Consider the following 23,989-nt stretch of genomic DNA (forward strand, 5'->3'; position numbering starts at 1 on the left):
AATATTTCCAAGTAAAACAGTGAACAATCACTATTATCTGAACATGGATTCTCTAGGGGTATTTGGATTGTGAGTGATGATTGTTTTCTTGTTAAATTTCTTAGCTTCACCTGCCATTTATTATTTTGAATTGCAAACAAGTAACGAAAATTAATGTTCTATTCTTACTGAGTTGAAATATAGCCACCAGCCATTATTATTAATAACAGATATATCTATAAAATCTCCATCAGAACCATCATCTTAAAATAATGTATCCTTCTCCTGAAAGATTGGCTTCATCAGAATGTAGAATCCTTAAGGTCACCAGGACCAGAGGTCTGACGGAGTAATTTACTTTGACCTTTCCTTCTCACCTTCCATGTACCCCTATCTAACTATAGATTCTGTCCCAAACGTTCCACACTACATCACCTGTGCTCACATCTAAATCATAAGTGTTAAAACACAGTAAACATAGTGATTAATTATTGTATCCTGAAATTGAAAATACATATAAAGATCAGAAACAGGAGACCCTAACCTCATCCTTAAAGAGAAAAAAACTATAGCTGGACAGTTAATATGAGATGAATTAGGTATAAAGGGTGTATTAATGACATTTTTAAACTATTCAATCTTGGAAATCCCTTTTATACTAAATTATGAAAAGTATATTGCAATTGAATCTAAGCTGGGCTCTGGAGATCATCATCAGAAACACATTAAATGTGTGGACTTATAAGGGTAGGGCTCAAATTCAAGTGTCTATGACTTAGATTCTTGAAAATGGAGCATAACAACAAATAAATTGAAAATTACTAGGTAGAATAAATTGGCTCAAGATCAAGCTGAATGGGTTTTGATTTAACAATGGAAAGTAAGGATAATTGATTGGTGGTCAATCCCCCTAGAGCTATGGTTGTCAACCTTCCTAAAGCTGTGACACTTCAATACAGTTTCTCATGTTGTGATTGACCAAAAATATATATATTTTTTCATTGTTATATATATTTTCATGATATATATTTTTTCATTGTTACTTAATAGCTGTAGTTTTGCAAATGTTATAAATTGTAATGTAAATATTTTTGAAGATAAGGGTTCGCCAAAGGAGTCGTGACCCACAGGTTGAGAATCACTAGTGTAATCTATTACTTTTAATCTGTTAAATTTAACTGTTTTAGCTAGCTAATATTAAAAAGTGTGTCAGAGTGGCTGAGTAGGTGAAGGTACTTGCTGACAAGTCTGAGTACTTGAGTTTGAAATCTTAGGACCTATATTGTAGGAAAAAGCAAATTGATTCCTAAGAGCTGGCATTTAATCTACACACACACACACACACACACACACACACACAATAAATAAGTAAATTATTGTTTAAAAATGAAGGGATAAGAGTTACTTAAGCATTTCTATGTACAGCAATTAAGCAGGTAATTTTTAATATAGTGTCTAACTGCAGAAAAAGGATATAAAAATGTAACTATTACAAAGCTATTCTGTAGCTTTATAAACATCATTTATAAAACCTCTATAAACAAGTTTATCAATAGTATTTCAAATGAGCAGGCCCATCCTATTCAAAATTCAGCACTGACCTATAAAATCTGCTACCTTTGAGTATGGTAGTGGAACTATAATAAACAAGCAAATATGTTAACATAGCACTTAGGAGAAATCTTCAAGACAACTTCACTGAACCATTTTAGTTCACATATAAGAAATCTGAGAACTTGAGCTTTTTCAGTAAGCGATAGAGATACTCATACCACAGAGTTTTTGCTGTGAAAAACTATAGAAGCATCCAATGACTAGCATGGGTCAGGCTCTTCAATAGATGCTTGCCTACCGTAGGACCTCAACACCATGATTCCAAACAGGTGGCTGTCAGTGTCACAGGTAATTCTACTGTAGCCATTAGTGTTAAGGTCATTACTGCTTAACAAATAGGTATCTTAAAAATATTACTTTGTTGCATTTTAGAATGGAATATAAATTTACCTCAGAGATAACTCTCAAATATTTTTTATGGATGAAATAGCTAAAATAAACTTGGTAGTTCAACTTTGACACTCTGGATAACTTCTAAAGTAAAGAGAGGGGTTCGACTTCTTAATCGTGTTTATCAGTGGATTATCCTGACCAGATGGAGAAATTGCAAATCATTGTGCTTGACATCAGCACTTAACAGGTAATTCATAATTGGGAGGAGATTGAATTTCAAGGCTTCCTGGCTGTGGCTGAAAACCGATGGAACTTCTCCACTGGTATAATTGTAAAAATCTACAAAGCGCAGAATTTAAGCACTGGAAACCATCACATCCAAATCCTTAAATGTTATGATTGAAAACTGTGCTTTATCAAGATACCAAATGACTTGTGTAAAGTCATCCAGTGAGGAAAACCTCCCAAGTGGGACAATCAAGGAGCCAATCCGCAGGCAGTTGTCTTGTTCCATCAGACATCCTTACAGAACTTCATGCTCGAGTCTCATTTTTTGTGGCATCTGTGCTGTCTCATGTTAGTAGTATCAGTATGATATCAATCATGCTGACTGCTGATGCCTATGCTCAGAAACACAGGCATTCACTTTCATTGTGCGGGGCCCCACTGATACCAAACAACTACTCAAGCTTTCTATTTTTGCCTGACCCATTCACTCCTGGTTCTGCACCTCGAGCTTTATAGTGTGCTCACAGCCAGAGCTGATAAGTTCTGCTTATTTTTAGAATTGAAAAATAGATTCAATTGTGTGCCCTATCTCTGAAGTCATACAAGATAGTGATATGTTTGAGATTTAATTAAATTCCACAAATGTTATTGCCTTTGAAAGCTATAGCCTGACCTGATTGTAGTGAGAAAGTCTCCTTTATCACTAATATTTCCACTGTGAAAAAAACAGAAAGCAAAACAGCCTTTCAGTTTAACTATTTCATAAAGGTGCACAGAACACCTTAAATAGGAGGAGCACAAATCTATGGACTAAATCTTCAGGAGCACAACAGGACTGAATGGATTCAAGCAATACAAAGGATTTTTTTTAATTTATTTATTTGTAGAGAACATTGCAAAACAAAGAACATGAAAGGAGAAGACAGCAGGGAGAACATATTAATAAAATAAGAAAAAGTATTTATTTGAAGGGAGATGAGTGAGGGGCCTTACAGGAACACAAGGGAAATGAATGATGATAGACTTTCTCATTTGTGTATTTTTCTACTTGGATTATTATTACTACGTAAGTTTGGCTTGGTCTAAAACAGTAGGATCCAGACCCCATTTTCCACACTTACCTCCTCAGAAAATGTGAAGGCTTCCAAAGAAGAGATTCCAGGCCACCATGAATATCATAGTGAGATCCCAGCTCAGAAGTAAATAAACAAAGGAGTGGTAGGTAGCCGCCATTTGGTGAAGCATGATTAATAAAAACTCAGAGACAGATATTGGGTTCAACCTGAAGGTCAGAAAAGCAAAACAGTCAGCCACTGGCTCTTACCTCTACCTCAGTCCGAAATAGCAATCCTGAATGAGGAATCTCAGAAAGAGACTGAGCCTGAGAGTTGTCTACACCCATTTTATAATCCTCTTTAGGGCTGGGATTAAAGACGTGTACTTCTGGGACTAGAGACTTGCACTGCCAGGTTTCTAGGCACCTTGTGAGGCTACTGGGATTAAAGATGTGTGTCACCACTGCCTAGTCTGTAAGGCTGTTTTACTCTCTGATCTCCAGACAAACTTTATTTATTGAAGTACAAATGAAATGCCACTACAACTTGGTATACTGCTTGTCTGGTTATGCATAAAATCCCAGGTTCAATTCCGCACATGACATAAACTAGACAAGGTGATGTTTGATGGTCATTCCAGCTCTTGTGTGGTAGAAGCAGAAAAATCAGAAGTTTAAGATCACCCCTGGCTACATAATAAAAGGCTTTAAGGCCTTGTAGTACCTGAATTATCAACTTTGACAGGTTGTGATCAGTCACATGTTCCTACAGAATTTTCCATGCTTAAAATGGACTTAAAGTCTTCCAGAAGCCTAAAAGTCACTCATGGTTTGACCTGAAATGAAGTCATTGGTTCTTGTGGGTAGTGATGGTTTTGGTTTTCAAAGGTTGCATTTTCATGTGGGGGTATTTGCCTACATGGATGCCTGTGAACCATGAGTGTGCCTGATGCCACCCACAGAAGGATGTCAGTTAAGCCAGCTGGAGTAACGAGAAGCTGGGACCTGCCATGTGGATGCCAGAAATGAAAGTATTTCTCTATAAGAGGAACAAGTGCTCATAATTGCTGAACCATCTCTCAAGCACTTAATGTGTGGTGTTGTTAGAAACTATGCCAGTTTGCTTTCCTGTCGCTGAGATAGAAAAACACCATGAAGAAAAGCAACTTGGGGAGGAGAGAATTAATTCCATCTTACACTTCCTTATGATAGTCTCTCACTGAAGAAAGTCAGGGCAAAAGCTCAAGGCTAGAATCTAAATGCATAAATTGAAGTATAAGTTATAAAGGAATCTTTCCTACCGGCTCTTTACTGGTTGATTAAGCTTACATTAATCTATTTTGCTTATACATCTCAGTCCTGCCTGCATAAAGATGGTACTGGCCACAGTGGGCTAGGCCCTCCTCATCAATTAACAATCAAGAAAATGAGCCCAAACAGGGTGGTACTGGCATAAAAACAGAGAAGTCGACCAATGGAATCGTATAGAAGACCCGGATTTTACCCCACAAACCTATGAACACCTCATTTTCGATAAAGGAGCTAAAAGTATACAATGGAAGAAAGAAAGCATCTTCAACAAATGGTGCTGGCACAACTGGATGTCAACCTGTAGAAGAATGAAAATAGACCCATATCTATCACCGTGCACAAAACTCAAGTCCAAATGGATTAAAGACCTCATGATCAGCCCGAAAACACTGAACCTGATAGAAGAGAAAGTGGGAAATACCCTACAACAGATGGGCACAGGTGATCGCTTCTTAGGTATAACCCCAGAAGCACAGGCATTAAGGGCAACATTGAATAAATGGGACCTACTAAAACTGAGAAGCTTCTGTAAAGCAAAGGACACTGTCACTAAGACACAAAGGCAACCTACTGACTGGGAGAAGATCTTCACCAACCCCGCAACAGACAAAGGTCTGATCTCCAAAATATATAGAGAACTCAAGAAACTAGACTTTAAAATGCTAATTAACCCAATTAAAAAATGGGGCACTGAACTGAACAGAGAATTCTCAACAGAAGAACTTCAAATGGCCAAAAGATACTTAAGGTCGTGCTCAACTTCCTTAGCAATCAGGGAAATGCAAATCAAAACAACTTTGAGATACCATCTTACACCTGTCAGAATGGCTAAAGTCAAAAACACCAAGGATAGCCTTTGCTGGAGAGGCTGTGGAGGAAGGGGTACCCTCATCCATTGCTGGTGGGAATGCAATCTTGTGCAACCACTGTGGAAGTCAGTGTTTCGGTTTCTCAGGAAATTCGGGATCAACCTACCCCTCGACCCAGCAATACCACTCTTGGGAATTTACCCAAGAGATGCTCTATCACATGTCAAAAGCATTTGTTCAACTATGTTCATAGCAGTATTATTTGTAATAGCCAGAACCTGGAAACAACCTAGATGCCCTTCAATGGAAGAATGGATGAAGAAAGTATGGAATATATACACACTAGAGTACTACGCTGCGGTAAAAAACAGTGACTTCTCGAATTTTGCATGCAAATGGATGGAAATAGAAAACACTATCCTGAGTGAGGTATCCCAAACCCAAAAAGAAGAACATGGGATGTACTCACTCATAATTGGTTTCTAGCCATAAATAGGGGTCACAGAATCTACAATTGGCGAACCTAAAGAAGCTAAGTAAGAAGGTGAACACAAGGAAAAACATATCGTTATCCTCTTGGATAAGGGAAGTAGACAAAATTGCTGGGGAGAAAAGTGGGATCTTGGGGGTGGGGTGGGAAGGGGGTAAGGGGAGATGGGGAGAGAAAAGGTAGAAGGGAAGGAGGGGGGACTTGGGGAAATAGGAGGATCGGGATAAAGGAAGGTTGGATAGGGGAGCACGGAACCACAATTCTTAGTTAAGGGACCCACTTTAGGGTGGGCAGGAGAATTGACCCTAGAGGGGCTCCCAGGTGCCCAAGCTGAGGTCCCCAGTTAGTTCCTTGGGCAGCTGAGGATAGGGAACCTGAAATGACCCCATCCTAGCGCAATACTGACGAATATCTTCCATATCATCTTAGAACTTTCATCTGGTGATGGATGGAGATAAAGACAGAGACCCACACTGGAGCACTGGACTGAGCTCCCAAGGTCCCAATGAGGAGCAGAAGGAGGGAGAACATGAGCAAAGAAGTCGGGACCACGAGGGGTGCACCCACCCACTGAGACAGTGGAGCTGATCTACTGGGAGCTCACCAAGGCCAGCTGAACTATTACCAAAAAAAGCATGGGATAAAACTGAACTCTCTGATCATGACGAACAATGAGGGCTGATGAGACGCCAAGAACAATGGCACGCAGTTTTGATCCTACGCAATCTGCTGGCTTGGTGGGAGCCTAGCCAGTTTGGATGTTCACCTTCCTAGATATGGACGGAGGGGGGAGGACCTAGGACTTACCACAGGGCAGGGAACCCTGACTGCTCTTTGGACTGGAGAGGGAGGGGGAGAGGAGTGGGGGGAAGGGGAGAGGGGTGGGAGGAGGGGGAGAAGAGTGGGAGGAGGGGGAGAAGAGTGGGAGGAGGGGGAGGGAAAGGGGAGGCTGGGAGGAGGTGGAAATTTGTTTTTTTTTTTTTGCCTTTATTCTTTTATCAATAAAAAAATAATCAAAAAAAAATTAAAAAAAATTAAGAAAAAAAAAACAAAACAAACAAAAGCAAGGAGATGGAAAGGAAAAATATGGAGCAAATGAAATGAAAAGCATCCTCTTTCCAAATTTGCCTTTTCCTTTGAGTCATATTTTATTCAGGATTTTTCTCCTCATGAAGCTAACGTTCTCCATTTAGATCAACAGATCACTCATTCAACTTCAAAGTGGGGTGCTACCAAATTCCAGAATCACAAATAAAAACCAATTATGTCTCTAATAAAATCCAAAAAACAAAAAAAAAAAAAAAAGAAAATGAGCCCATAGGTCAATCTGATGCAGGCAATTCTTCAATTGAGATTTCTTCTTCCCAGGTGTGTCAAGTTCACAACCAAGATTAACCATCAGAAGAAAGTTTCCTGATTTCTGCATGGGTATATTTTCCATTGTAGTCTCTCATTCATGGCCTTTTCTTTAAAATAGAAAGACAAAGCCAGATAAATCTCTCATTCTCAGGTAAAAGGTAACATTAACCAAAATGCCTAATTATCATAAAATGATTGCTTACCAGTGAATCAGAAATACCACAATTCTTACTTTTAATCCTCCTTTTTACATTATCAGAATCCTAGAAAATTCCCTTTCTGTAGATGAGAACAGCCTTCCAAAGCAGGAGTGTACTTTGCAGCATGAAGTTTAGATTTCGCAGATCAATGAGGCTAACAGGGGACAAATATGCCAAGAAAGCAACCCTCCAGTCAGAGCAAAGAGGCAGAATCTTCATTCAGGCAGCAGATGTGACATAGTCTTAAATCATAGCCTCCCGGAACTCTTTCTTCCTTCGCAAATAAGGTCTAATGGCAAATGCTCTGCCTAGTTTTGAGATTTCTAACAAGAACCCAGACAGAATGTATAAGTAGCCTGCCTGTAGGTAAGTACTAGAAAGTCCAGCAAATATTACATAAACATCAATGTGTGGGCAATATCAATAAGCAGGCTCTCTGCATTCCTGGGAGGGACACTGGTTCATTTCTACATGTTTGTCCCTTGTGTCAAATTTGCTGCCCCCCATCCTAGCAGACACACACACACACACACACACACACACACACACATTCACACACACACACTCTCTCTCTCTCTTTCTTTCTCTCTCTCACACACACACACTCATGCATACTCTCTCTCTCACAAACACACCTCTGTATCTTCAAGACTCATGCTGCTTTCTAGTTTTCCTTCCTTTCACCTGGAGATATTACTCTCAGAGACAATGCATGTAAAAAACAACCTGATAGAATTTCTCCCCGAGGAAAAGGAGAACTGAAGAAAATAGTTGCTTCCACTCTTCATGTTTATTTGAGCTTTCCAGGAGAATTTGTGACAGGCCCCACTGTCTTCAAAATGACTGTCCTGGTTGGTTGTAGCTGTCAGCTTAACAAAACCCGGAGGCACCCAGGAGAAGGGAACCCAAGCTGAAGAACTGTTTCAATCACGACTGTGGGCATGATGGTGGGACAATGTTTTTAAAGAAGACCCAGGACACTGTGGACAATACCCTCCCTAGGCTTATGGGCCTTGGATGTCTAAAAAAGCTAGCTGAGAATAAGTCAGGGAGTGAGCTAGAGAGCTAACCCATAAGCTGCATTCTTCAATAGATTTGCTTCAGTTGTTGCTTTAGTTCCTGCCTGTGCCTCCCTCTGTGATGATTATAACCCGGAAATGCAATCTAAATTAACTCTTCCCTCCTGAAGATCAGTTTACCACGACAACACAGAAGCAAACTAGGACAATAACGAAACTGATAGTAATTTTATTTGGGTTTGGGTTTTGGCCAAGGTCACAGAAAAGCATCAGGACAAAGCCTGCAATGAGGACTGCTTGTTCTTGAATGAAAAGTCTGTAGGAAATATGCAAGGTCGGTTTATGAAGATGCAGAATGTCGAGATAAACGGTTTACTTTTAGCAGAGGTATGCATGCCACAGTATATTAGAAAGGACGAGCAGACAGAGCTAGGACAGAGTTAGCGTACTAAGTGTAGTTACATAGGGATCAACATTTCTCTTACCTAAATTGGCCTTTAAAATGTGCTGCTCATTCTGACTATTACAAATAAAGCTGCTATGAGCATAGCTGAGCAAGTGTCCTTGTGGTATGATTGAATATCCTTTGGGTATATACCCAAAAACACTATAACTGGATCTTGAGAAGGATTGATTCCCAGATTTCTGAGAAACTACCATACTGACTTTCAATGTGGCTGTACAGGTCTGCATTCCCACCAGCAAAGCAAGAGTATTCCCATTTCCCCACATCCTCTCCAGCATAAGCTGTTCCTTGTGGTTTTTTTATCTTAGCCATTCTGAGAGTGTAAGGGGAAATCTCAGAGTTGCTTGATTTGCATTTCCCTGATGGCTAAGGATATTGAACAGCTCTTTAAGTGTTTCTCTGCCATTTGAGATTCTTCTATTGAGAATTCTCTGTTTAGATCTGAACCCCATTTTAATTGGCTTATTCCATTTGTTGATATCTAGCTTCCTGAGTACTTTATTTATTTGGGAAATCAGCCCTCTGTCAGATGTGGGGATGGTGAAGGTATTTTCCCACTCTGTAGGATGCCATTTTAGCCTACTAGTAGTGTCTTTTGCCTGTAATAAGCTTTTCAATTTTATAAGGTCCCATTTATTAATTGTTGATCTCAGTGTCTGTGCTATTGGTGTTCTGTTCAGAAAGCTGTCTCCTGTGCCAATGTGTTAGAGATTTCTTCCCATGTTCTCTTATGTCAGGTTTAGTTTAGATGGATTTATGTTGAGGTCTGTGATCCACTTGGACTTGAGTTTTGTGCAGGGTGATAGATAAGGATTTATTTGTATTCTTTTACATATTGACATCCAGTTAGACCAGTACCATTTGTTGAAGATGCCTTTGTTTTTCCATTGTATAATTTTGGCTTCTTTGTCAAAAATCAAGTGTCCATAGGTGTATGTATTTACATCTGGGCCCTTGATTTGATTTCATTGATCCACCTGCCTGGTTTTATGTCATAGAGTTTTTTATTACACTACAACTCTGTAGTAGAGCTTAAAATTATGGATGGTAATACTCTGGAAGTTCTTTTATTATACAGGACTGTCTTAGCTATCCTTGGTTCTTTGTTTTTCCACATGACATCCCTCAACCGAAGAATGAATAAAGAAAATGTGGTACATTTACACAATGCAGTATTACTTAGCTATTAAAAACAAGAACACTAGGAAATTTGAAGGCCAATGGGTGGAACTAGAAAAAAATCATCCTGAGCGAGGTAACCCAGATCAAGAAAGGTACTCACTCAAAAGTTGATATTAGCTGTAAAATAAAGGAAAACTGTGCTACAGTCCACAGACCCAGAGAGACTAAGTAACAAGGAGAGTTCATGGCCCAGATTTTCCTGTAAAGGAAAAAATAGAAGATATTTTGTGATTTGACTGAGGGCAGTTGGGGATGGGGACATGAAAGATCAGGCTCCGGGGGGGGGGGGAACATATGGGGAGAGTACTGAAAGAGACTACTGGAAAGGAAGGCATTTGAGGTCAGGTAAAAACCTGGAGCAAGGATAACTCCAGCTTAGACTCCTAGCAATACAGATACATATCCTGAACAGGCCATCTCTTGTGACCATATTGGTCCCTAGCCCAATTGTCATCAGAGAAGCATCATTCAACAACTGATGGAAACAAGTGCAGACCCACAGCCAAACATTAGACAGAGCTCAGGGAAATCTGATAAGGAGAAAAAAATGTAGGAGCCAGAGGGGTCAAGGATACTGCAAGAAAACCCACAGAATCATCTAACCTGGGCTTGTAGGGTCTCACAGAGATTGAACTGAAAACCAAGGAGCCTACATGGAACTGCCCTAGGCATTCTGTATGTATGTTACAGTTGTGTAGGTTGGCCCTCTTCTGAGACTCCTAACAGCCGGGACAGGGGCTGTCTCAGACTCTTTTATTGTCTTTTGGAACCCTACTACTCACACTAAGTCACCTTTCCCAGCCATATTACAAGGGAACGTGCTTGGTCTTACTGCAACTTGAAATGCCATGTTTTGTTGATACTCATGGAAGACTTGCCCTTTCCTAAGTAGAAACAGAGGAAGAGTGGAAATAGGTCGAATATTGGAGATGTGCTACCATTTGTTAAATTATTTAGGTGAATATATTGTGCTTATATTTAACAAAACCAAGTTTTTTTCTTTTATCTATTCCTTTTTATAGATCAAGATCTTTGCTGATGCAGCTTTGTGCACAGCCAGTCCTCTGTATCAACACACACACACACACCACCCCACCCAACACGCACACACTCATTCATACACACACATTCAGAGGGAGGCTAGGGGAGGGATTGGGAGGAGAGGAGGGAGGGTAAACTACAGCTGGGATATAAAATAAATACACAAATACATTTATATTTTGAAAATAGCTAACTGATATAAAGGTGAGCAGTTAAGCTACAAGCACGACAGGACAAAAGCCATGAATCCCTTTGGGATTTGAGTCACTAGATGTTGCAGACAATAACCGGAGAACCAGGGAGCTGCTAACTAACAGAATAGTGGCTTCTCGTGGATGTCCTTTCTGCCCCTAACACCAAGTTGTTGGGACAAAAGGCATAAATAAAGTTCCACAAATTTTAAGCTACTTCTCAATCTCCCAACAGTCATTACTTTCATGTAGTTCTTTTTTTGTTTGTTTGTTTGTTTGTTTTTGTTTTTTCGAGACAGGGTTTCTCTGTGGTTTTGGAGCCTGTCCTGGAACTAGCTCTTGTAGACCAGGCTGGCCTCGAACTCACAGAGATCCGCCTGCCTCTGCCTCCCAAGTGCTGGGATTAAAGGCATGCGCCACCACCGCCCGGCCTTTCATGTAGTTCTTTATCTAGGGGTAAGGTCCCTCAAAATTTTTCTCCTTTCCACCAAGTATGTGAATTGATCTTGTCCTTGTTCTGGTCCTCTTTATGCAACCATTTCTAGGAGAGACTATTTCATAGTGACATCCTAGTACTCTGGCTCATAGAATCTTTCTCCTTGAGCCATCGATGCAGGAGCTATGATGTCCATGCATCCACTGAGGCTGGATATTTTGATCTAATTATTACGTCTAGTTGTGGTCCATTTTCAGTGAAAAGAGACTTTGTTAATTAGAGATAGAAGCTGTACTTATTTGTGGTATAAAAATAAGATTTAGAATATAGTAAGGAAATACGATGGTCTAGCAATGTGGAAATAGTAGATTATTTATACTGACCCGGGAACCTGACTAGGTTTTCAGTACCAAGCATGATTTTCCTCCTATCGATTAGGTCTTAAGTTCATTTAGACTGTTGCTGTTGGTGACTGGCATGTGACTGCAACTTATCTCTCCTTTATACATATCCTGCCATGCTGGTAATTATTGTGGTTCTTTGCTGTCTCCACTGGGAAGAGCTGCTTGATTGCTTCTCTCCTTTTCCTCCCTTCCACACTAACGTGTGCATTGATACCACCTTGCTTAGGTCTTGTTTATGCAGCCATGTCTAAGAAAGACTGTTTCACAGCATACTTAATGGTACTCTGGCTCAAACCACGGATGCAGGAGCAGGGCCCTCACTGTTTCTTGTGTACCACTGTGGTTTCCTGTGATGGTCTCCATTTTCTGTCAAGAGAGGTTTCAATGATGTGGGGTGGTGCATAGTGCTTGGATATGATGAAGAAGCAGAAACAGCATGACATTTTTTTAAAATACAAAAGGAAGTGAAAGCTGTGTTTATCAAAGCTTTTAGATTGTGTCTTGCTCTGAAAGACTCCATTTTAAAAGCAGTCTTTGCTCCGTTTTGAGGAATAAGGATAATTTATCCCCCTAGTGAACCCAGAAACTGTAGTATCTGTCAGGGAGAACCTAGCACAGACTGACAAAGGACTTAGCCCCGGGAATAGAACGAGAGCTACACTATAAGTTTATTCAGAGTAGGAAATATCCTGATCTTAACACATCCACAAAGCTACAAAAATCTCTCTCTACCTTGGTCCCTTCCACTGCCAATTAGGTGTCATTATGGTGCTCAGAGTTGGTATGAGGATCAAATTAGTTTGGTATGTGAAGAATTTAGAATAGAAAAATAAGTTGTGTAAAAATGGATGAGGATGTGCTCCGTTGGTGGGGTATTTTCATAACAAGTGTGGTATGAATACCAACATGAAATAAATTAGGTATGATGATGCACTCCTGCAATCCCAGCATTAATAAGGTGGAAAGAGGAGGATCAAAAGTTCAAGGTTACCCTCAATTATCTAGAGAGTCCAAGACCAGCTTGGGTTACCTCACAAAAAAAATATCATTATCTTTGTTTCTGGCTTTGTGTAGTGGTTAATTTTTCTTCTCAGTTCTGATATATCTATAAGAAAATCAATTTGTCTTAGCCCTATGGGGATAGTTGTGGATAGCTGTTTTTCACTCACTAAAGCCACCTGTATCATGCTTTGCTTTGGAATGTTCTGACCAATGCCTGATTTTTTCGTATCAGCACTGCCTAACAAGCTCCTCTGTGTCTGCTTCATATTTTCACTCACTCGTGGGTTTATCCACACCATGTTTATGTCTGGGACTGTATAAAACTAGTTTGGTTAGATATTTATTTATTGGATGACTAGAGAAATTAAAGTCAATACCATTGTTTGTTCACTTTTGCAAGCATTCATTTCTTCTTTCCTTTTATCATGGCCTTCCATGATTCAGCATAACTCGAAAACAGTCTCTACCCTGACTAAAATGTTTCAGTTTTTTTCATTGGTCTTAACCATAGCAAAACTCCTTGTCATAGTACTTAATAATCACACCCAGGTACAAAATTGCAAAGATGGAAACCCATGAATTGGTTGACCAACTATATACATAGAGAAGAAGGTACAGTTGGTATTGCTATAGAACTTTTAATTACAAAGGAAGGGACAAAGTTAATGTTAATGACCATGGCATCTCTAGACCAAGGGATTCTTATCTTGCTCCAGTAAATTATCAGGAGACCAGTCAGTCTAGAGAAATGGTATAACTCTAGAGAAATTAATTCTAGGTTGTAATAGAGGATATATTTTGGGAGATAACCCTGCCTGCTAAGAAGAAAAAAAAATTCTTAACACATTCTAAGTATGTTTGAGCAAGAGAATAGGTGGCATATTGATGGAGATTAATCTGGGAGCAGGAGAGAGCTCAAAAGAGAAAGTTGATGCAAACAGATATTTTGGAAGTTTATTGAAAAGGTCTCAAGAGATACAGAAGTGAGAGAATTCATTTGCATTAAGAAGAGCAAGTTTTAGTCCTGACAGTGCAAAGTAGAAGTAACTTCAAAGTGGAAACAGGTACTTTCTAGACTGTGAAAGTATTTCAGAAACCAGTTGATGTGGACGTGTTTATAGGTAATCCACAATTATCACTTAGAAGACAATGATGTTTTATTTTGTCTCTTCAGGGTACTGGATTAGGAGGCACTCGGTCCTTTTGCACTTAAAACTATTCCCAGTATTTTCATTAAGTTTTCCACACCTGTCATCTGCTTTCCAGCCCTTTTCAAAGCAAAGGATGCCTCTGTGTGCCTTCATAATCTGCATTTATTAGCTGTCTCTGCTGACACTTGCAGTAAATAGTCATACTCCCTAGATGACAAACCCGCCTTTCACAGTTTGGAACACACAATTATTAAGATGCTGAGTTAAGATGATTTCTGGTGTGTAGAATATTTATTAAGATATTCCGACTCTCTGAAAAATTTCAGCATGAAACAAATAACCTTCGTGTGACTTAATAAAATTAATCCATCATGCTCCTGTGGCTGAGTCCCTTATATTATTGGGTTATCTGTAAAAGCATTTCCTTTACAGATATTACAGAGAGTTCTGACCTTGAATTCCCTAGGAGACAATTGGCAGTGCTTCTATGTTATTGCCTGAAGCTAATTTATTCATTAAATGAAGGTAGAGTCATTTGGTCAACTACCAACTCTCCGCTGAGTTTTCCATGCCTTCTTTTGGACACCATGCTGTCTTCTGTTGTTCACATCTTGATGTTGGCAAAGAAAAACAATGAGTCTAACTCTTTCATTTTTCCTGATAGCAATCTGATCCACTGAATTCCTTTGTGTGAATTCAGTCTTCAAAATCACCTCCAAACTTTTTATTTTTTTTTTCTATGTCACCAGCAGATTTCTAAAAACATTTGTAATTTATCAAGGAGAAATGCAGCTTATTGTATACCAACATTGTCATCACATTCTGTAGACGTAGACTTGGACATCTGCTTTTCAGAGCCTCTAAGAGAATGTTATAGTTGTCCTTATTTCACAGGTGACTTATAATGAAATTGAGAGCCAGAAAGTTTTAAAAAGGTGTTGCTGGTTCACAGATTCTTACTCTTGAGGTTTTGTCTTTTCCACAAACCATTACAGAATATAAACATGCATATTCTCCATTTGGTTGTATTTTTCAGTTCATATTGTATTGTGTGGTAATCTGCTTAACTTCATTTTTTAAAAGTTTTTAAATATATGTAGCTCAAAGGACAACTTTTGGGAGCCTAATCTATCCTTCCACCATAGATGCTTGGGATCAGACCCATGTCCAAGTACATTTACCCATTAAGCCATCTCTCTGGCCCTTAACTGCATTTTTGACAGGCTAACACATGCATTAGATCAACATCATTTTATATCCAGGTAGACTTCTTGATTCAGATTCACTAAGATGTGCAAACTATGCTTTTTCCACCCACAGTTTTCATTTAGAAAAGCACAGAGAGCTCACAAATGCTCTTGGAGAAGACCCAGTCAGAATATTAGTTAGCAAGATATTAACACTGTTGAGATGCAGCAACCTAAAGAGAGGAACCAGGGTCCCCAAATTAATTCAAAGCTCTGCTATCAAGATGTTACATGTGTCATCTTCATCATATCTGGTGAAAAAACATCACTGTTTCTGTTACTGCCTGCTGTGCTGTAGCACAGCTGGTGCTATTATTGCCCATGATCTCTTCTAGTACATATGAATCATGAAGCACAGACTTGAAGAAATATGGGGAAACTATTCTAACACTATTCTAAATAGTTCTACCTAACCATCTAGCTTAATGCTAAAGATATGTAACAGACATGATCAAGCTGACCCTAAATTATCTCACACTGTGCCTTCCTCAAAATCACACGGAAGCACAATTTAAGTTCACTGTGATCTCACCTATATCCATATCCAGGGGCCATTGATATACAACTTCACCACATAAGGATATAGGAATAACTCAAGTCATTCTACAAAAATAATTTTATGACTTTGTATACAAAAATGTTGTACCTGCCTGTGTGTCTGTGCAGTGTGTGTGTGTGCCTAGTATCCAAAGAGGCCAGAAGAGAGTGTCTGATTCCCCTGAGAGTGAACAAACAGTTGTGAGCTGTCATGTTGGTACTGGGAATCAACTCTATTCTCAAGTGCACAATTAATAAAAACTCAGAAAGAGAAATTGTGGTCCAATCTGAAGATTTGAAAAGCAAAGGAGCTAGCCACTGGCTCTTACCTCGACCTCAGTCTAAAATGATGATCCTGCTTCCCGGAATCTCAAAATGAGACTGTGTCTGAGAGCTATATCCCCCATTTTATATTCCTCTCTAGGGCTGGGATTAAAAGCATGTACTACTGGGATTAAAGGAATGTACCACATGGTTTCTATAGCAACTAGTGTAACTACTAGAATTAAAGGTGTATGTTACCATAATCTGGTCTGTAAGGCTGCCAATTGGGACTGTTTTACTCTCTGATCTTCAGGCAGTCTCTATTTATTAAAATACAATTGAAATGCCACTAATTTAGACAAAATTTTCCCATTTTTGTCTAAAATAAAAAAGAAGGTTGTAACTAATGTAAGAAAACTATATACAATAAGTACAATGACTATATATAATATATATATACAGGCAATAAATATCTAGCCCATTTGCACTTGACAAAATCAGATAAAATACTTTATATCTATTCTATCTTGGTGAGTCCAAAGTCTTATACTTAATATATTTTCTATCATAACTTTCTTTTTGTGTCTGGTAAACTGTAACTATAGCTATCTAATCATCAGCTTCCTCAGAGATGCAAGAAGTAAATAATATGAACTGAGTAAGAATAAAGTGCAAGCAAGCAACTTCCAAAAAAAATTGTGAGTAATGACAGAAACAGTTGACTGCCTGGACAGTCACCTAAAGTTTCTCTGCAATGATGGGGCATCTGTCTTCAGCCTAAAGGCCAAGCATATTGAACAGACTTTTCTGTGAAGCAGGATATTTTGTGTGCTGCTTGTCTAATTAGGACAGCATGATGTCAGCAGTCAAGGTAGGGACATTTTCTTGCCCAGGGGCTTACTTTTGCCACAAAGAAACTAAACTCCATGTGGAGTTTCTTCAATGCCCTTTATCTTCTCTGAAGTAGATTGGTATTGCCAGGAGCAGACATTTCTTATTGTCATAAAAAAGAAGAACCTAGGTTATCAAAACATCTTAAATGCCATATTCTGTAGATCTCTGAAGTGTTTGAAAATGACCTCTCTATCTAAATTATATCTTTGCTTGACTTTGAAAACATGTCTAACATCACTAATACTAAGTGATTAACTGCCAACCTATATTTCTTTATTATCATAAACAATTGATAATATTAATTTTCAAGGACTAGAAACATTACATTGTTAAATGAGCTATATAGGTACAAAACCTTGAACATGATTAGAAATGTATGTACAATATGTTTTAACAGAATTAATCTCAAATTTGTATCAATATACAATATAAAGAAGTAAAACCAATGTAAAATATTTAAAGCTAATAGTTGTTTTTAAAAAGTAAAGACCCACACTGGAGCACTGGACTGAGCTCCCAAGGTCCAAATGAGGAACAGAAGGAGGGAGAACAGGAGCAAGGAAGTCAGGACAGCCAGGGGGTGCCTACCCACTGAGATGGTGGGGCTGATATAATGGGAGCTCACCAAGGCCAGCTGGACTGGGACTGATGGAGCATGTGATCAAACCGGATTCTGTGAATGTGGCTGACAATGAGGGCTGACTGAGAAGCCAAAGACAATGGCACTGAGTTTTGATTCTACTGAATGTACTGGCTTTGTGGGAGCCTAGTCTGTTTGGATGCTTACCTTCCTAGACCTGGACAGAGGGGGGAGGACCTTGGACTTCCCACTGGGCAGGGAACCCTGGCTGCTTTTTGGACTGGAGAGGGAGGGGGGAGGGAGTGGGGGGAGGAAGAGGGAAATGGGAGGAGGGGAGGAGGTGGATATCTTTAATAAAAAGAAAAGAAGAAAAAAAATAATATAAAATAAAATAAATAAATAAAAAGTAGATTTAATAATCTACCTTTCTATTTTACTGTATTTATATCCCCCTTTTACTTTTTTTTCAAAGGAGATTCCTGGGCCTACAAAATATACACCCCAAGTCCCAACACTTTGCCAGTTAAAATCAACCCCTAATCGATGTCCCCAACCATAAGGGCAAATATTGTTGGGAGATGGGACGTCATCTTCTAGAATTATTTCCAGGTATCATGGGGGTGATGTTCTATCTATGGGATCCTGTAAAACTAAAATGATGGTTAGGTTTCAAGATTACTGTCTGGTATAATTACAAATAGTCTATAAGTAGTCAATAGGGTTTTTCTGAAGTTCTTATTTGAAGTTCTTTCCAGAACATTGTAAGGAGGTGTACCATTTCAGTTAACCAAGTTGGAGCCAACTTGAGCAGCTGGTACCCAAAACTATCAGCATCATGATGTCATAACAACCAGGTGGAAACATTGTTGAGGGACCTCATCTTCTTCCTGGAAACATCAAAAATTACTGTAAAATATTTATTGCTCATTGTGAAAAACTTAAACATTATTAATATAGACATATAATCAATGAAAGGTACAATAAAGACAAAAATATTTATGGGAAAAAGTAAAATCTTTCCTAAATTCTTTATTTTTCTGTTATCATACCAGATAGCTTCTGATATGAGACAGAAATTTTGAATTTTTCTTTTAGCAACATGTTTAGTTTTAGAGAAGGATAGCCACTTCCAATTCCAAAGACAGTTTTGATTTTTGTTTTTAGTAATTTGTGATTTATGTTTTTATTATTATGAAAACTATATATATATATATACACATATATACATTTATATGTATATATGGTATGGGATATGGTCTGTATTCTATCAATTATATTTTAAATAAATGCTGATTGGTCAGTAGCCAAGAAGGAAGTATAGGTGGAACAACCAGACAGGAAGTAGAAGTGGGTCAATGAGAACAGGAGAATTCTAAGAAGTAGGAAGACCTAGTCTGCAGTTGTGACCCAGCCACAGAAGAAGCAAGATGTGACTGGCTTGCCAATTAAGGTACCAAGCCACATGGCTAACAGAGACAAGTATAATGGGCTAATATAAGCTGTAAGAATTAACAAGAAGTCTATAACTAATCAGTTTATAACTAATGTAGACCACTGTGTAATTTTTGGAAACTTAACAATTGCAGGAACTAGGCTGAGAGAGAAACTTCTGGACAACATATATGTACACACACACACACACACACACACACACACACACACACACATGAAATTTTATCCTGGAGAGAATATGGTACCATAAGTCAGACTTCTCTTTGCTTGGTGATTCTTTCTGAATAGCTATCTTTTCTTCTTTAGGCATCTAAATGTCCAAAGTCTCTTGGCATTTTGAAGATGAGTATTTTCTTGCAAAGACAAGTGCAGAACCCTGCCCCAAGCCTTACTATCTGTCTGCTTATCAACTATGTGGATGAGCTGTCATTATTCTGTCTCAAAACATTTCTCCTTTTCAAACTGGATCTTTATTAATTTTGAAGGTTTCCATAGGTTTTCTTCTACTGTGGAAACAAGAGTGAAAACCCTTCTCCAACGTAGTACATCTCCTGTTTTCCACTGTGAGGTCAGCACATCCCTGAAATACACCAGCTGATTTAATTCAAAAGTTCTTTCTATTATCCTTTGCCTCTCCTGCTGTTGTTCCTTTCTCATTAGCGTTAAGAAAATTCAAGTTTAAAAAAAGCATTATATAATCATTCCTGGGGGTATTTTTATTCATTTGTGTTTGTTTAGCATAGCCTTTTTAGTTCAGTTTGATCTTTCTATAACTGCATGACCTGTAGAAATGTTTGATATATCTGTAATTTGTTTTATATTATAATAAACAAAAAAGCAGTTTTATTTTCTTATAGACATATGTTGAACCATTATATGTCTTTATTTGTTTAGGTGTACCCATGATGGCCATAGCTTCTAATAAATGCATGATTACTAAATCGGCCTTTTTTTGAGATCAAAACAATTGCCCAATGAAAACCGTAATAAGTGTCAATGATGTGGTGTACATATTGTAATTTTCCAAATTCTGTAAAGTGGAACAAATCCATCTGCCAGATTTTATTTCTTTGAGTACTCTTTAGGTTACTCCCTGTGGGTAGTTGTGTTTGGTTATAGAGCAAGCCAGATATCTCTTTATAATTTTTTTAACTTGTTACCATGTAATAGGATATTCTTTCTTTAAATCTTTGCTATTAAAATAATGCTTTATGAAATTCCGATGCCTTCAGCACATTTCCAATTCATAATCAATCAATTTCCACATTATCTTGTGCTAGAGCACCTGACAGACACATATAGGATCAAATGTGTGTTATGTATAAGGAACAACTCCTATTCCTGATTATATCTTGAACTTGAATGAATAATGAAGTCAATTCTGTATCATCTGGTATAAATTCAGCAGTTTCAATATGAAAAACCAGTATTTGTGCATATTGTGAATCAGTGACTATATTGAGAGGTTCTTTAAAATCCCTTAGTACCACGAAAATAGCATATAGTTCTGACTTTTGCACATAATTATAAGGGCTTTGTTCCACTTAATTTAAATCTTCCGATTTGTAGCCTGCCTTTCCTGATTTATTTGCTTTAGTATAGAATGTATGGGCTCCAGTTATTGGTGTATCATGTACAGTGCAGGAGAATCCAAGTAGTTCTCTTTATATGGTTAATTTTATTGCTTTTGGGATAATCGCTATTAATTGCTCAAAAAAATTTAACACAAGTTCTTTGCCGGGGTTCATTGTCCTCCCATAAGTTTTAATTTCATCAGGCACTAAAATCTTTGCTGTTTCTATGCCTGTTGGTTGACAAAGTCTCTGTTTTCTTTATGCAGTTAATTCAGATACTGTTTCCACATAAGTTTTTAATTTTTTACTTGGTTTATGTGTTAAAAGGGTTCACTCTAAGATAATATATTCCCTCTGTATTAAAACTCCTGTAGGGGAAATTCTGGAAGGCAATATGACTAGAGAGCAATTACAATTTGGATTCACCCAATCCACATATACCTCCTATAATTTTTCTTTAAACACAGTTCATTCTTTCTCAGCTTCAGCCGTTAATTACCTGGGGTTATTTAAGTCTTTGTCACCATCTAAGGTTTTATTTAAATGAATTACTAAATCAGATGTTATCCCAACAGTGGTCATAGACTGTAAATGTCTTTTAACAATCTTTGTACGTCATTAAGAGTTCACAATTGGTCTCTCCTATTTTGCATCTTTTGTGTTCCAATTTTCTGTAAATCTATTTTATAACCTAGACAATTGACAGAATCTCTTCTTTGTATATTTTCAGGAGCTATTTGTAATCTCCATTCATGCAAAACTTTCTTCACTTCTTCAAACATTCTTTCTAAAGTATCTACATTTGAATCAGATGGCAAAATGTCACCCATGTAATAATAAATTATAGATTTAGGTACTTGTTTGTGTATTATTTCCAATGACTGATTTACAAAGTATTGCCACAGGGTGGACTATTGAGCATTCCCCGTGGGAGGAGGTTCCACTGGTATCTCCTAGTAGACTAATCTCTGACTTTTTCTCGTAAGATTTTAGTAAAGAAACAATCTTTTAAATCAGTAACTATAAGAGGACATCCTTTAGGCAATATGGAAGGCAGAGGAATTCCAGATTATAGAGGGCCCATAGGTTGAATTACTTTGTTGACAGCTCTTATCTATCACCACTCTCCATTTTTCATATTTCATGTTAACAACAAATACAGGAGAATTCCAACGGCTGGTTGATTCTTTAATATGGTGAGCATCTATTTGTTCCTGTAACAGCTGTTCTAAAGCCTGCAGTTTCTCTTTTGTTAAAAGCCATTGTTTAGCTCATATTGGTTCCCCAGTTAACCACTTTAAAGGTAGGGCTGTTGGTACCTCTGAAGGTTTGATAGTTATTTTGTGTTCTTGTACAGCCTGAATAGTTGATGACCTTCTTTTATAGTACCTTATAATATCCTTCCCAGAAACTCATGTTTATCTAGGTATTCCATTGCCACAGCAGGACATGACCCCATAAATTCACTGTGATATTAGCCACATATGGCCTCAGCCTTTTTTTCCGTCATTTTGGTCCTATGCATTCAATCCATTGTGTGTGTGTATGTGTGTGTGTGTGTGTGTGTTTTCACTTGAGATAGGGTTCCAATTCCTAGGAATTGAACATCAGCATGTTGAAGAGTCCAATGTGGATGCCAAGATTCTGGAGTAATGATAGTCACATCCACACCAATGTCCAGTAATCCCTCAATCACAATGTTATTTATATGCACTCTTAGCTTTTGTCTTTGTTCATTTATAGAAGTCTGCCAAAATATACATTTCCTATTGGAATTATAGAGTCATCCCCTATGTTTGATCCATTATCCAGAACAGTATGGTTTTTTACAGCAGGCACTGAATTTTTTAATTATCCTGGTGAGACATGACCTCAACAATGACTGGAAATGTCTGGACCATGTTTGACTTGGAGCCTGTGAGAGGCCCTCAAGGAGTTTCCTGATGGTATCAGGTTTCCTTGTTTATCTTTTTTTGATCGACATTCATTGGCACAATTTTGGTCTTTGTCACATCTTCTACATAATCCCGAAGACTGAGACCTTCTATTTTTGCTAATCTTAGAGGAGACGTTATTTCTAGGAATGCCTTGTCTACAGTCCCTTCTCAGAGGTCCTATTCTACCACAATTAAAACATTTGGAATTTTGATTTTTTTACTTCTTCTGCCCATTCCTCATATTACAGTCAAATGTCTCAACATTCATTTTATGCGGGGCCAATTCATCCATTGGTGCAAATCTAATCTCTACAAGTCCAAGTATCTTTTTGCATTCTAAGTTGGCATTTTCAAAAGCCAGAGATTCAATAAGTGCTCATTTAGCATGCGGGTTTGTTAGTTCTATTTGTACAACCTTAGTTATCTTTGTAAAAAGTCACTAAAGTGTTCTCTTCTGCCTTGTTTAACCCAAGTATATGATTCAATTCTTTTTTTCTGGTTCTTGAGCCCTGTCCCAAGCATTTAAGGCTGCTGTGTGGCATAGGGACAGATATGTTCATCATAAAGAGCTTGATCCTGTGGGTCAGCATAAGTACCCTCACCAAGAATTTGATCTTGGGAAGCCTCAGATCCATTTGCTTTACCCTGTTCTAATATTTTTGCCTCTTCTTGCAATTAGCATTTCCACAGTAGTTGTGTCCCATCTTCCAGAACTGCTGAAACTAGTAGAATCCAATGGTGTGGGGTAGCCTTATTGCTTGAAGCCTACATTTTCACTATCTCCCTAACAAGCCACAAGACACTACTGCTTGCTCAATTTCCTCTAGATCATTCATTGCTATAGGCTTTCAATTACATCCTATGAATCCTTTTGGGTATTTAGCACTGGACGATTTGTCAGAGGTAGTTACTTAGTAAATAGCTAAAACTCTTGGTAAGTCATCTCTTACTCTGACATGTACTGGCAATGCTAAATCCTGCCCTTGTACCTCCACCCCATGCTCATCAGTTTCTATAATTTCCTAGATTATTTCAAATGTTTTTACCACTGTCTTTTGTGAAGCCAGAATCTCTTGACCTATGAATATTTCTAATGATTTCATCGACTCACATAACCTCTGGTCTTCATTCTGCACAAACGATTCTTAGGTATGAAATTTTTCCATTAATAATAGCTTCTCATCCTTGAATACTATTTGGATGGCATGCAGAGTGCCTTTCTGGAGAGATACTCT

The sequence above is a fragment of the Microtus pennsylvanicus genome, chromosome 12 (assembly GCF_037038515.1).
Source record: "Microtus pennsylvanicus isolate mMicPen1 chromosome 12, mMicPen1.hap1, whole genome shotgun sequence".
NCBI classification, from domain to species: Eukaryota; Metazoa; Chordata; class Mammalia; order Rodentia; family Cricetidae; genus Microtus; species Microtus pennsylvanicus.